This window comes from Rhinopithecus roxellana, chromosome 20 (assembly GCF_007565055.1).
Source record: "Rhinopithecus roxellana isolate Shanxi Qingling chromosome 20, ASM756505v1, whole genome shotgun sequence".
NCBI classification, from domain to species: Eukaryota; Metazoa; Chordata; class Mammalia; order Primates; family Cercopithecidae; genus Rhinopithecus; species Rhinopithecus roxellana.
Window position 1 is genome coordinate 43,223,340 of NC_044568.1, and position 14,945 is coordinate 43,238,284.

Below are 14,945 nucleotides of genomic sequence, written 5' to 3' on the forward strand. Positions count from 1 at the left end.
TGGAAATCTGTAATTAGATACTTCACAGCGTAATGAAGCTTACGTGACAAAGGAAATATCCTCAGATGAAAACAAGAAAGAAGCTTTCTTAGAAACTACTTGATGATGTGTGAATTCATCTCACAGAGTTACACTTATGTTTCGTGGAGCAGTCCATTAACACTGTCTTTGAGGAAGCTGAGAAGGGCTTCTTTGGATCGCATTGAGGCCTACGCTGATAAAGAAATTTCATCAGTTCAAAACGTGAAAGAAGCTTTCTGAGAAACTTCTTTCTGATCAGTGAGTTCATCTCACAGACTTATAATTAGACCTCAGGAAGCAGTTTGCTAACACTCTTTTCGTGGAAACAGCAAAGTGATATTTGGGAGCCCACAGGGGCCCATGGTGAAAAAGGAAATATCCTCACATAATAACTAGAGAGAAGCTTTCTGAGAGATTGCTTTCTGATGTGTGTCCTCATCACACTGAGTTCCACCCTTTCCTTCTTGGAACATTTTGCCAAAACTGTTGTTGTGGATTCTGCTGAGTGATATTTGGGAGCTTATTTTGGGCTATGGTGAAAAAGGAAATATCCTCAGATTAAACCTGAAAAGAAGCATTCTGAGAAACTGCATTGCCATGTGTGAATGCAACTCACAGTGTTACACGCTTCTCTTCAGTGATCAGTTTGTTAACACAGTTTTGTGGAAATCTGCCATTAGATACTTCATAGCACAATGAAGCTTACGGTGACAAAGGAAATATCCTCAGATGAAAACTAAAAAGTAGCTTTCTTAGAAACTTCTTGCTGATGTGTGAATTCATCACACAGAGTTACACTTTTGTTTCGTCGAGCAGTCCATTAACACTGACTTTGAGGAAACTGAGAAGGGCTTCTTTGGATCGCATTGGGGCCTATGCTGATAAAGGAAATTTCATCAGTTCAAAACGAGAAAGAAGCTTTCTGGGAAACTTCTTTCTGATCAGTGAGTTCATCTCACAGACTTACAGCTTAGACCTCAGGAAGCAGTTGGCTAACACTCTTTTCGTGGAAACTGCAAGGTGATATTTGGGAGCCCTTGGGGGTCCATGGTGAAAAGAAAATATCCTCACTTAAGAACTAGAGAGAAGCTATCTGAGAGATTGCTTTCTGATGTGTGACTTCATCACACACAGTTAAACCCTTCACTTCTTGGAGCAGATTGCTGACTCTGTTGTCGTGGATTCTGCAAAGTGATCTTTGGAAGCCCATAGGGACCCATGGTGAAAAAGGAAGTATCCTCACATAATAACTAGAGAGAAGCTTTCTGAGAGACTGCTTTCTGATTTGTTATTTCATCACACAGAGTTCCACCTTTCCCTTCTTGGAACATTTTGCTAACACTGTTGTCGTGGATTCTGCAAAATGATATTTGGGAGCTCATTGAGGGCTATGGTGAAAAACGAAATATCCTCAGATTAAAACTGGAAAGAAGCCTTCTGAGAAACTGCATTGCCATGTGTGAATGCAACTCTCAGAGTTACACGTTTCTCTTCAGTGATCAGTTTGTTAACACAGTTTTCTGGAAATCTGCATTTAGATACTTCATAGCACAATGAAGCTTACGGTGACAAAGGAAATATCCTCAGATGAAAACTAGAAAGAAGCTTTCTGAGAAACTTCTTGGTGATGTGTGAATTCATCTCACAGAGTTACTCTTATGTTTCGTGGAGCAGTGCATTAACACTGTCTTTGAGGAATCTGAGAAGGGCGTCTTTGGATCGCTTTGAGGCCTATGCTGATAAAGGAAATGTCATTAGTTCAAAACGTGGAAGAAGTTTTCTGAGAAACTTCTTTCTGATCAGTGAGTTCATCTCCCAGACTTACACCTTAGACCTCAGGAAGCAGTTTGCTAACACTCTTTTCGTGGAGAGTGCAAAGTGATATAGGCAGCCAATAGGGGCCCATGGTGAAAAAGGAAATATCGCCACATAATAACTGAGAGAAGATTTCTGAGAGATTTCCTTCTGATGTGTGATTTCATCACACAGAGTTCCACCCTTTCGTTCCTGGAACAGTTTGCTAACACTGTTGTCATGGATTCCGCAATGTGATATTTGGGATCCCATAGGGGCCCACGGTGAAAATGGAAGTATCCTCACATAAAAAGTAGAGAGAAGCTTTCTGAGAGACTGATTTCTGATGTGTAACTTCATCACACAGAGTTCCACCCTTCCCCTCTTGGAACAGTTTGCTAAAACTGATATCGTGGATTCTGCAAAGTGATATTTGGGAGCCCATAGGGGCCCAGGGTGAAAAAGGAAGTATCCTCACATAAAAAGTAGAGAGAAGCTTTCTGAGAGATTGCTTTCCTATATGTGAATTCATCACACAGCGTTCCACCCAACCCTTCTAGGAACAGTTTGCTAACACTGTTTTCGTGGATTCTGAAAAGTGATATTTGGGAGCCCATAGGACCCATGGTGAAAAAGGAAATATCCTCACATAATAACTAGAGAGAAGCCTTCTGAGAGACTGATTTCTGATGTGTGACTTCATCACACAGAGTTCCACCCTTTCCATCTTGGAACAGTTTGCTAACACTGTTGTCGTGGATTCTACAAAGTGATATTTGGGAGCCCATGGGGACCCATTGAATAAAAGGAAATATCCTCACATAATTAGTAGAGATAAGCTTTCTGAGAGATTGCTTTCGGATATGTGACTTCATCACACAGAGTTCCACCCTTCCGTTCTTGGAACAGTTTGCTACCAAGGTTGTCGTGGGTTCTGCAAAGTGATATTTGGGAGCTCATTGAGAGCTATGGTGAAAAAGAAAATATCCTCAGCTTTAAAACGGAAAATAGCCTGCTGAGAAACTGCATTGCCATGTGTGAATGCAACTGACAGAGTTACAAGTTTCTCTTCAGTGATTAGTTTTTTAACACAGTTTTCTGGAAATCTGCAATTAGATACTTCATAGCGCAATAAAGCTTTCGGTGACCAAGGAAATTTCCTCAGATGAAAACTAGAAAGAAGCTTTCTTAGAAACTTCTTGGTGATGTGTGAATTCATCTCACAGAGTTACACTTATGTATCGTGGAACAGTCCATTAACACTGTCTTCGAGGAACCTGAGAAGGGCTTCTTTGGATCGCATTGAGGCCTACGCTGATAAAGGAAATTTCATCAGTTCAAAACGTGAAAGAAGCGTTCTGAGAAAATTCTTTCTGATGAGTGAGTTCATCTCACAGACTTACACCTTAGACGTCAGGAAGCAGTTTGCTAACACTCTTTTCGTGGAAACTGCAAAGTGATATTTTGGAGCCCATAGGGGCCCATGGAGAAATAGGAATTATCCTCACATAGTAACTAGAGAGACGCCTTCTGAGAGATTGCTTTCTGATGTGTGAATTCATCACACAGAGTTCCACCCTTCCCTTCTTGGAACAGTTTGGTAACACTGTTGCCGTGGATTCTGCAAACTAATATTTGTGAGCCTTTAGGGGCCCATGGTGAAAAAGGAAATATCCCCACATAATAAGTAGAGAGAAGCTTTCTGAGAGATCGCTTTTTTATATGTGACTTCATCACAAAGAGTTCGACCCTTCCCTTTTTGGAACACTTTGCTAACAATGTTGTCGTGGATTCTGCAAGGTGATATTTGGGAGCCCTTTGAGGGCTATCGCGAAAAAGGAAATATCCTCAGCTTAAAAATGGAAACAAGCCTTCTGAGAAACTGCATTGCCATGTGTGAATGGAACTCACGGACTTACACTTTTCTCTTCAGTGATCAGTTTGTTAACACAGTTTTCTGGAAATCTACAATTAGATACTTTGTAGCGATATAAAGCTTACGGTGACAAAGGAAATTTCCTCAGATGAAACCTGGAAAAAAGCTTTCCAGAAATTTCTTGGTGATGTGTGAATTCATCTCACAGAGTTACACTTATGTATCGTGGAGCAGTCCATTAACGCTGTCTTTGAGGAACCTGATAAGGGCTTCGTTGGATCGCATTGAGGCCTACGCTGATAAGGGAAATGTCATCAGTTCAAAACGTGAAAGAAGCTTTCTGAGAAACTTCTTTCTGTTCAGTGAATACATCTCACAGACTTACACCTTAGACCTCAGGAAGTATTTTGCTGACACTCTTTTCGTGGAAACTGCAAAGTGGTATTACGGAGACCATAGGGGCCCATGGTGAAAAAGTAAATATCCTCACATAAAAACTAGAGAGAAGCTTTCTGAGAGATGGCTTTCTGATGTGTGACTTCATCACACAGAGTTCCACCCTTCCCTTCTTGGAACAGTTAGCTAACACTGTTGTCGTGGATTCTGCAAAGTGATATTTGGGAGCCCATATGGGCCCATGGTGAAAAAGGAAGTATCCTCACATAATAACTAGAGAGAAGTTTTCTGAGAGTTTGCTTTCCTATATGTGAATTCATCACACAGAGTTCCGCCCTTCCCTTCTTGGAACAGTTTGCTAACACTTTTGTCGTGGATTCTGCAACATGATATTTGGGAGCCCTTAGGGGCCCATGGTGAAAAAGGAAGTATCCTCACATAATAACTAGAGAGTAGCTTTCTTACAATTTGCTTTCGGTTACGTGACTTCATCACACAGAGTTCCACCCTTGCCTACTTGGAACAGTTTGGTAACAATGTTGTCGTGGATTCTGCATAGTGATATTTGGGAGGTCATTGAGGGCTATGGTGAATAAGGATATATCCTCAGCAAAAAAATGGAAAGAAGCCTTCTGAGAAACTGCATTGCCATGTGTGAATGGACCTCACAGAGTTAGACGTTTCTCTTCAGTGATCAGTTGGTTAACACAGTTTTCTGGAAATCTGCAATTAGATACTTCATAGCGCAATAAAGCTTATGGTGACAAAGGAAATTTAGTCAGATGAAAACTAGAAGGAAGCTTTCTTAGGAACTTCTTGGTGATGTGTGAATCCATCTCAAAGAGTTACACTTATGTATCGTGGAGCAGTCCATTAACACTGTCTTTGAGGAACCTGAGAAGGGCTTCTTTGGATCACATTGAGGCCTACACTGATTAAGGAAATTTCATCAGTTCAAAACATGAAAGAAGCATTCTGAGAAACTTCTTTCTGATCAGTGAGTTCATCTCACAGACTTACACCTTAGACCTCAGGAAGCAGTTTGCTAACACTCTTTTCGTGGAAACTGCAAAGTGATATTTGGGAGCCCAAAGGGAAACATGGTGAAAAAGGATATATCCTCACATAATAACTAGGGAGAAGCTTTCTGAGAGATTTCTTTCTGATGTGTGACTTCATCACACAGAGTTCCACCCTTCTCTTCTTGGAACAGTTTGCTAACACTGTTGTCGTGGATTCTGCAAAGTGATATTTGGGAGCGATAGGGGCCCATGGTGAAAAAGGAAGTATCCACACATAAAAATTAGAGGGAAGCTTTCTGAGAGATTCCTTTCCGATGTTTGACTTCATCACACAGAGTTCCACCGTTCCTTTCTTGGAACACTTTGCCAATAGTGTTTTCGTGGATTCCGCAAAGTGATATTTGGGAACTCATTGAGGGCTGTGTGAAAAAGGAAATATTATCAGCTTAGAAATGGAAACAAGCCTTCTTAGAAACTGCATTGCCATGTGTGAATGCAACTCACAGATTTACACGTTTCTCTTCAGTGATCAGTTTCTTAACACAGTTTTCTGGAAATCTGCAATTAGATACTTCATAGTGCAATAAAGCTTACGGTGACAAAGGATATTTCCTCAGATGAAAACGAGAAAGAAGCTTTCTTAGAAACTTCTTGGTGATGTGTGAATTCATCTCACAGAGTACACTTATGTATCGTGGAGCAGTCCATTAACACTGTCTTTGAGGAACCTGAGAAGGGCTTCTTTGGATCGCATTGAGGCCTACGCTGATAAAGGAAATTTCATCAGTTCAAAACATGAAAGAAGCTCTCTGAGAAACTTCTTTCTGATCAGTGAGTTCATCTCAAAGACTTACACTTTAGACCTCATGAAGCAGTTTGCTAACACTCTTTTCATGGAGAGTGCAAAGTGATATTTGGGAGCTCACTGAGGGCTATTTTGAAAAAGGAAATATCCTCAGATTAAAACTCGAAAGAACCCGTCGGAGAAAGTGCATTGCCATGTGTGCATGTAACTCAGAGAGTTACACGTTTCTCTTCAGCGATCCGTTTGTTAACACAATTTTCTGGAAATCTGCAATTAGATACTTCATAGCAAAATGAAGCTTACGGTGACAAAGGAAATATCCTCAGATGAAAAGGAGAAAGAAACTTTCTTAGACCTTCTTGGTGATGTGTGAATTCATCTCACAGTGTTACACTTATGTTTCGTGGAGCAGTCCATTAACACTGTCTTTGAGGAACCTGAGAAGGGCTTCTTTGGATCGCATTGAGGCCTTCACTGATGAAGGAAATTTCATCAGTTCACAACGTGAAAGAAAGTTTCTGAGAAACTTCTTTCTGATCAGTGAGTTCATCTCACAGACTTACAACTTAGACCTCAGGAAGCAGTTAACTAACACTCTTTCCGTGGAAACTGCAAAGTGATATTTGGGAGCCCATAGGGACCCATGGTGAAAAAGGAAATATACTCACATAATAACTAGAGAGAAGCTTTCTGAGACATTGCTATCTGATGTGTTACTTCATCACACAGAGTTCCACCCTTCCCTTCTAGGAACAGTTTGCTAACACTGTTGTCGTGGATTCTGCCAAGTGATATTTGGGAGCCCATAGGGTCCCAGGGTGAAAAAGGAAGTATCCTCACATAATAACTATAGAGAGGCTTTCTGAGAGATTGCTTTCCGATATGTGACTTCATCAACCAGAGTTCCACCCTTCCCTTCTTGTAACAGTTTGCTAACACTGTTGTCGGGGATTCTGCAAAGTGATATTTGGGAGCTCATTGAGGGCTATGTTGAAAAAGGAAATATCCTCAGATTAAAACTGAAAAGAAGCCTTCTGAGAACCTGCATTGCCATGTGTGAAGGCAACTCACAGAGTTACACGTTTCTCTTCAGTGATCAGTTTGTTAACACAGTTTTCTGGAAATCTGCAGTTAGATACTTCAAAGTGCAATGAAGCTTACGGTGACAAAGGAAATATCCTCAGAAGAAAACTGGAATGAACTTTCTTACAAACATCTTGGTGATGTGTGAATTCATCTCACAGATTTACACTTATGTGTCGTGGAGCAGTGCATCAACACTGTCTTCGAGGAACCTGAGAAGGGCTTCTTTGGATCTCATTGAGGCCTATGCTGATAGAGGAAACTTCATCAGTTGAAAACGTGAAAGAAGCTTTCTGAGAATCTTCTTAATGATCAGTGAGTTCATCTCACAAACGTACAACTTAGAAGTCAGGGGCCGGGCGCGGTGGCTCAAGCCTGTAATCCCAGCACTTTGGGAGGCCGAGACGGGCGGATCACGAGGTCAGGAGATCGAGACCATCCTGGCTAACACGGTGAAACCCCGTCTCTACTAAAAATACAAAAACTAGCCGGGCGAGGTGGCGGGCGCCTGTAGTCCCAGCTACTCGGGAGGCTGAGGCAGGAGAATGGCGTAAACCCGGGAGGCGGAGCTTGCAGTGAGCTGAGATCGGGCCACTGCACTCCAGCCCGGGCGACAGAGCGAGACTCCGCCTCAAAAAAAAAAAAAAAAAAAAAAAAAAAAAAAAAGAAGTCAGGAAACAGTTTGCTAACAATCTTTTCTTGGAAGCTGCAAAGTGATATTAGGGAGCCCATAGGGGCCCATAGTGAAAAAGGAAATATCCTCACTTAATAACTAGAGAGAAGCTTTCTGAGAGATTGCTTTGTGATGTGTGACTTCATCACACAGACTTCCACCCTTCCCTTCATGGAACAGTGTGCTAACACTGTTGTTGTGGATTCTGAGAAGTCCTATTTGGGAGCCCATAGGGGCCCATGGTGAAAAAGTAACTATCCTCACATAAAAACTAGAGAGAAACTTTCTAGAGATTGCTTTCTGATATGTGACCTCATCACACAGATTTCCACCCTTCCCTTCTTGGAACAGTTTGATAACCCTCTTGTTGTAGATTGTGCAAAGTGATATTTAGGAGCTCATTGAGGGCTATGGTGAAAAAGGAAATATCCTCAGATTAAAACTGGAAAGAAGCCTTCTGAGAAAGTGCATTGCCATGTGTGAATGCAACTCACAGATTTACACGTCTCTCTTCAGTGATCAGTTTGGTAACACAGTTTTCTGGAAATCTGGAATTAGATACTTCATAGCGCAATGAAGCTTATGGTGACAAAGGAAATATCCTCAGATGAAAACTAGAAATAAGTTTTCTTAGAAACTTCTTGGTGATGTGTGAATTCATGTCACAGAGTTACACTTACGTTTCGTGGAGCACTCCATTAACACTGTCTTTGAGGAACCTGAGAAGGGCTTCTTTGGTTCGCATTGAGGCCTACGATGATAATGGAAATTTCATCAGTTCAAAACGTGAAAGAAGCTTTCTGAGGAACGTCTTTCTGATCAGTGAGTTCATCTCACAGATTTTCAACTTAGACCTCAGGCAACAGTTTGTTAACACTCTTTTAGTTGAAACTGCAAAGTGATATTTGGGATCCCATAGGGGCCACGCTGAAAAAGGAAATATCGTCACATGATAACTAGAGAGAAGCTTTCAGAGAGATTGCTGTCTGATGTGTGACTTCATCAAAGAGTTCCACCCTTCCAGTCTTGCAACTGTTTGGTAACACTGTTGTCGTGGATTCTGCAAAGTGATATTTGGGACCCCTTAGGTACCCATGGTCAAAAAGGAAATATCCTCACATAATAACTAGAGAGAAGCTTTCTGAGACATTGCTTTCGGATATGTGACTTCATGACACAGAGTTCCACCCTTCGATTCTTGGAACAGTTTGATAACACTGTTGTCGTGGATTCTGCAAAGTGATATTTGGGAGCTCATTGAGGGCTAAGGTGAAAAAGGAAACACCCTCAAATTAAAACTGGAAAGTAGAATTCTGAGATACTGCATTGCCATGTGTGAATGCAAGTCACAGAGTTACACGTTTCTTTTTAGTGGTCAGTTTGTTAACATTTTTCTGGAAATCTGCAATTAGATGCTTCATAGCGCTATGAAGCTTACCGTGACAAAGGAAATATTCTCAGATGAAAATTAGAAAGCAGCTTTCTGAGAAACTTCTTGGTGATGTGTGAATTCATCTCACAGAGTTACACTTAAGTTTCGTGGAGCAGTCCATTAACACTGTCTTTGAGCAACCTGAGAAGGGCTTCTTTGGATCGCATGGAGGCCTACGCTGATAAAGGAAATTTCATCAGTTCAAAACTTGCAAGAAGTTTTCTGGGAAACTTCTTTCTGATCAGTGAGTTCACCTCACAGACTTACAGCTTAGACGCCAGAAAGCAGTTTGCTAACACTCTTCTCGTGGAAACTGCAAAGTGATGTTTGGGATCCCATAGGGGCCCATGGTGAAAAAGGAAATATCCTCACATAATAATTAGAGAGAAGCTTTCTGAGATATTGTTTTCTGATGTGTGACTTCAACACACAGAGTTCCACCCTTCCCTTCGTGGAACAGTTTGCTAACACTGTTGTCATGGATTCTGCAACGTGATATTTCGGAGCCCATAGGGTCCCAGGGTGAAAAAGGAAGTATCCTCACATAAAAACAAGAGAGAAGCTTTCTGAGAGATTGCTTTTGGATATACGAGTTCATCACACAGAGTTCCACCCTACCCTTCTTGGAACAGTTGGTTAACACTGTTGTCGTGGATCCTGCAAAGTGATATTTGGGAACACATTGAGGGCTTTGGTGAAAAAGGATATATCCTCAGATTAAAACTGGAAAGAAGCCTTCTGAGAAACTGCATTGCCATGTGTCAATGCACCTCACGGACTTACACGTTTGTCTTCAGTGGTCAGTTTGTTAACACAGTTTTCTGGAAATCTGCAATTACATACTTCATAGCACAATGAAGCTTACGTTGACAAAGGAAATATCCTCACATGAAAACTAGAGAAAAAGCTTTCTTAGAAACTTCTTGGTGATGTGTGAATTCATCTCACAACGTTACACTTATGTTTCGTGGAGCAGTCCATTAATACTGTCTTTGAGGAACCTGAGAAGGGCTTCTTTGGATCGCATTGAGGCCTACACTGATTAAGGAAATTTCATCAGTACAAAACGTGAAAGAAGCTTTCTCAGAAACTTCTTTCTGATCAGTGAGTTCATCTCACAGACTTACAAGTTAGACCTCAGGAAGCAGTTTGCAAACACTCTTTTCGTGGAAACTGCAAAGTGATATTTGGGAGCCCATAGGGGCCCATGGTGAAAACGGAATATCCTCTCATCATAACTAGAGTGAAGCTTTCTGAGAGATTGCTTTCCGATGTCTGACTTCATCACACAGAGTTCCACCCTTCCCTTCTTGGAACAGTTTACTAACATTGTTGTTGTGGATTCTGCAAAGTGATATTTGGGAGCCCATAGGGGCCCATGGTGAAAAAGGAAGCATACTCACATAAAAATTAGAGAGAACCTTCCTGAGCGATTCCTTCCGGATGTGTGACTTCATCACAGAGTTCCACCCTTCCCTTCTTGGAACAGTTTGCTAACACTGTTGTCATGGATTCTGCAAAGTGCTATTTGGGAGCCCGCATGGGCCCATGGTGAAAAAAGAAGTACCCTCACATAAGAACTAGAGAGAAAGTTTCTGAGAGATTGCTTTCTGATATGTGACTTCATCACACAGAGTTCCACCCTTCCCTTCTTGGAACAGTTTGCTAACACTGTTGTCGTGGATTCTGCAAAGTGATATTTTGGAGCTCATTGAGGGCTATGGTGAAAAAGGAAATATCCTCAGATTAAAAGTGGAAAGAAGCCTTCTGAGAAACTGCATTGCCATGTGTGAATGCAACTCACAGAGTTACACGTTTCTCTTCAGTGATCAGTCTGTTAACACAGTTTTCTGGAAATCTGCAATTAGATACTTCATAGTGCAGTGAAGCTTCCGGTGACAAAGGAAATATCCTCAGATGAAAACTAGAAAGAGGCATTCTTAGAAACTTCTTGGTGATGTGTGAATTCATCTCACAGAGTTACACTTATGTTTCGTGGAGCAGTCCATTAACACTGCCTTGGAGGCACCTGAGAAGGGCTTCTTTTGATCTCATGGAGGCCTACGCTGATAAAGGAAATTTCATGAGATCAATACGTGAAAGAAGCTTTCTCAGAAACTTCTTTCCGTTCAGTGAGTTCATCTCACAGACTTACAAATTAGAACTCAGGAAGCAGTTTGCAAACACTGTTTTCATGGAAACTGCAAAGTGATATTTGGGAGCGCATAGCGGCCCATGGTGAAAAAGGAAATATCCTCACATAATAACTAGAGAAAAGCATTCTGAGAGATTGCTTTCTGATGTGTGACTTTGACACACAGAGTTCCACACTTCCCTTCTTGGAACAGTTTGGTAACACTTTTGGCGTGCTTTCTGCAAAGTGATATTTGGCAGCTCATAGTGGCCCACGGTGAAAAAAGAAGTATCCTCACATGAGAACTAGAGAGAAGCTTTCTGAGAGATTGCTTTCTGATATGAGACTTCATCACACAGAGTTCCACCCTTCCCTTCTTGGAACAGTTTGCTAACACTGTTGTCGTGGATTCTGCAAAGTGATATTTGGGAGCCCATAGCGGCCCATAGTGAATAAGGAAGTATCCTCACATAAAAACTAGAGAGAAGCTTTCTGATAAATTGCTTTCCGATGTGTGGCTTCATCACACAGAGATCCACCCTTCCCTTCTTGGAACAGTTTGATAACACTGTTGTCGTGGATTCTGCAAAGTGATATTTGGGAGCTCATTGAGGGCTATTTTAAAAAAGGAAATATCCTCAGATTAAAACTGCAAAGAAGCCTTCTGAGAAACTGCATTGAAGTGTGAGAATTCAACTCATAGAGTTACACGTTCCTCTTCAGTGATCAGTTTGTTAACACAGTTTTCTGGAAATCTGCAATTAGATACTTCATAGCGCAATGAAGCTTACGGCGACAGAGGAAATATCCTGTGATGACAACTAGAAAGAAGCTTTCTTAGAAACTTATTCGTGATGTTTGAATTCATCTCACAGAGTTACACTTATGTTTCGTGGAGCAGTCCATTAACACTGTCTTTGAGGAACGTGAGAATTGCTTCTTTGGATCGCATTGAGGCCTACGTTGATAAAGGAATTTTCATCAGTTCAGAACGTGAAAGAAGCTTTCTGAGAAACTTCTTTCTGATCAGTGAGTTCATCTCACACACTTCCAACTTAGACCTCAGGAAGCAGTTTGCTTACACTCTTTTCATGGAAACTGCAAAGTGATATTTGAGGCCCATAGGGGCGCATGAGGAAAAAGGAAATATCCTCACATAATAACTAGAGAGAAGCTTTCTGAGAGATTGCTTTCTGATGTGTGACTTCATCTCACAGAATTCCACACTTCCCGTATTGGAACAGTTTGCTAACACTGTTGTCGTGGTTTCTGCAAAGTGATATTTTGAGCCTATAGGGGCCCTTGGTAAAAAAAGAACTGTCCTCATATAAGGACTATAGAGAAGCTTTCTGAGAGACTGCTTTCTGATGTGTGACTTCATCACACAGAGTTCCACCCTTCCCTTCCATGAACAGTTTGTTAATACTGTCGTCGTGGATTCTGCAAAATGATATTTGGGAGCTCATTGAGGGTTATGGTCAGAAAGGAAATATCCTCAGATTAAAACTGGAAAAAAGCCTTCTGAGAAACTGCATTGCCACGTGTGAATGCAACTCACAGAGTTACACATTTCTCTTCAGTGTTCAGTTTGTTAACACAGTTTTCTGTATATCTGCAATTAGAAATTTCATAGCGCAATGAAGCTTACGGTGACAAAGGAAATATCCTCAGATGAAAACTAGAAAGAAGCTTTCTTAGAAACTTCTTGTTGATTTGTGAATTCATCTCACAGAGTTACACTTATGTTTCGTGGAGCAGTCCATTAACACTGTCTTTGAGGAACCTGAGAAGGGCTTCTTTGGATCGCATTGAGGCCTTCACTGATGAAGGAAATTTCATCAGTTCACAACGTGAAAGAAAGTTTCTGAGAAACTTCTTTCTGATCAGTGAGTTCATCTCACAGACTTACAACTTAGACCTCAGGAAGCAGTTAACTAACACTCTTTCCGTGGAAACTGCAAAGTGATATTTGGGAGCCCATAGGGACCCATGGTGAAAAAGGAAATATACTCACATAATAACTAGAGAGAAGCTTTCTGAGACATTGCTATCTGATGTGTTACTTCATCACACAGAGTTCCACCCTTCCCTTCTAGGAACAGTTTGCTAACACTGTTGTCGTGGATTCTGCCAAGTGATATTTGGGAGCCCATAGGGTCCCAGGGTGAAAAAGGAAGTATCCTCACATAATAACTATAGAGAGGCTTTCTGAGAGATTGCTTTCCGATATGTGACTTCATCAACCAGAGTTCCACCCTTCCCTTCTTGTAACAGTTTGCTAACACTGTTGTCGGGGATTCTGCAAAGTGATATTTGGGAGCTCATTGAGGGCTATGTTGAAAAAGGAAATATCCTCAGATTAAAACTGAAAAGAAGCCTTCTGAGAACCTGCATTGCCATGTGTGAAGGCAACTCACAGAGTTACACGTTTCTCTTCAGTGATCAGTTTGTTAACACAGTTTTCTGGAAATCTGCAGTTAGATACTTCAAAGTGCAATGAAGCTTACGGTGACAAAGGAAATATCCTCAGAAGAAAACTGGAATGAACTTTCTTACAAACATCTTGGTGATGTGTGAATTCATCTCACAGATTTACACTTATGTGTCGTGGAGCAGTGCATCAACACTGTCTTCGAGGAACCTGAGAAGGGCTTCTTTGGATCTCATTGAGGCCTATGCTGATAGAGGAAACTTCATCAGTTGAAAACGTGAAAGAAGCTTTCTGAGAATCTTCTTAATGATCAGTGAGTTCATCTCACAAACGTACAACTTAGAAGTCAGGAAACAGTTTGCTAACAATCTTTTCTTGGAAGCTGCAAAGTGATATTAGGGAGCCCATAGGGGCCCATAGTGAAAAAGGAAATATCCTCACTTAATAACTAGAGAGAAGCTTTCTGAGAGATTGCTTTGTGATGTGTGACTTCATCACACAGACTTCCACCCTTCCCTTCATGGAACAGTGTGCTAACACTGTTGTCGTGGATTCTGAGAAGTCCTATTTGGGAGCCCATAGGGGCCCATGGTGAAAAAGTAACTATCCTCACATAAAAACTAGAGAGAAACTTTCTAGAGATTGCTTCCTGATATGTGACCTCATCACACAGATTTCCACCCTTCCCTTCTTGGAACAGTTTGATAACCCTCTTGTTGTAGATTGTGCAAAGTGATATTTAGGAGCTCATTGAGGGCTATGGTGAAAAAGGAAATATCCTCAGATTAAAACTGGAAAGAAGCCCTCTGAGAAAGTGCATTGCCATGTGTGAATGCAACTCACAGATTTACACGTCTCTCTTCAGTGATCAGTTTGGTAACACAGTTTTCTGGAAATCTGGAATTAGATACTTCATAGCGCAATGAAGCTTATGGTGACAAAGGAAATATCCTCAGATGAAAACTAGAAATAAGTTTTCTTAGAAACTTCTTGGTGATGTGTGAATTCATGTCACAGAGTTACACTTACGTTTCGTGGAGCACTCCATTAACACTGTCTTTGAGGAACCTGAGAAGGGCTTCTTTGGTTCGCATTGAGGCCTACGATGATAATGGAAATTTCATCAGTTCAAAACGTGAAAGAAGCTTTCTGAGGAACGTCTTTCTGATCAGTGAGTTCATCTCACAGATTTTCAACTTAGACCTCAGGCAACAGTTTGTTAACACTCTTTTAGTTGAAACTGCAAAGTGATATTTGGGATCCCATAGGGGCCACGCT